This window comes from Sinohyriopsis cumingii, chromosome 3 (assembly GCF_028554795.1).
Source record: "Sinohyriopsis cumingii isolate HCF-2022 chromosome 3, ASM2855479v2, whole genome shotgun sequence".
NCBI lineage: Eukaryota > Metazoa > Mollusca > Bivalvia > Unionida > Unionidae > Sinohyriopsis > Sinohyriopsis cumingii.
Window position 1 is genome coordinate 54,671,860 of NC_142963.1, and position 1,167 is coordinate 54,673,026.

Sequence of the window (1,167 nt, forward strand, 5' to 3'; positions counted from 1 at the left end):
CGCTTAATGTCTGATTTTAAAGCAAAAATGGCTGTATTCATTGTACTTTAGCTTTATTGTTTTTTTGTTTGCTTTTTCTTGTTGTTGTTTTTGTTTTTTCTTTCTTTTCTTATCTGCTATCTGTAAAGAATATATAAGTGTTGTTACAATAAAAGTTGCTGTTATTACAATAAATGTTGTTAATAAATAACCTATCAGTTCCATATGTGTCCAAAATAAAATATTTACCATGTTTCCTGTTCGACTCTATATGCAATTCAGAATTAATCTGGAGTATACTCTACCCTTCATCTTAAGGTCGCTCTTTTATCGTATCATCGTTGTGTTTGTGTACCCTTATTGCTCGGTGGTAATAAACCCTTTTGATATTACTCTTTTATCGTATCATCGTTGTGTTTGTGTGCCCTTATTGCTCGGTGGTAATAAACCCTTTTGATATTACTCTTTTATCGTATCATCGTTGTGTTTGTGTGCCCTTATTGCTCGGTGGTAATAAACCCTTTTGATATTACTCTTTTATCGTATCATCGTTGTGTTTGTGTGCCCTTATTGCTCGGTGGTAATAAACCCTTTTGATATTACTCTTTTATCATATAACCTTTCGATAGCGCTGTATAGCATTACAGTGGGGGTGCGCCATAAAATCCACAATCAACCAACCAACCTACCAACTTTTCAAGCAAATATAAGATTCATTAGGAAAAGCTAAACTAAACTGATGAAAAGTATCGGACAACTGCGTGAGTAAAATCGAAATATTAGATACATTTAGCGAAAGCGTGTCGATACTCTGTGCCTTTTTATGCATTTCCTTGAGTTTTATGCATGTATTTTGATTTAGAGTCAAATATTTAGTGAGGGGTTTCGGGTGGACGATTGGTCTGAGATGTTCGCCTTTACAGATCACCGACATATATTACCTTTGTCCTTGAGTTTGAGTCTCGAATTGACCAACGTGGGCATGTAAAAAAGCTTGCCAGTAGTTTCCCGTTTGTCAGTGGTTCTTCCCGGGTTATTCCTCCACCAAAATATACTGGCCACCATGTACAGCCTATCAGGTGCTGAAAAATGAAAATAAACCCTCCTCCCCCACCACCAATAATTTGTGTTTGAGCAGTCTTGATTTTGGGGTTTCTAATTTTTGAAATAAAAAAACAAACAAATTCC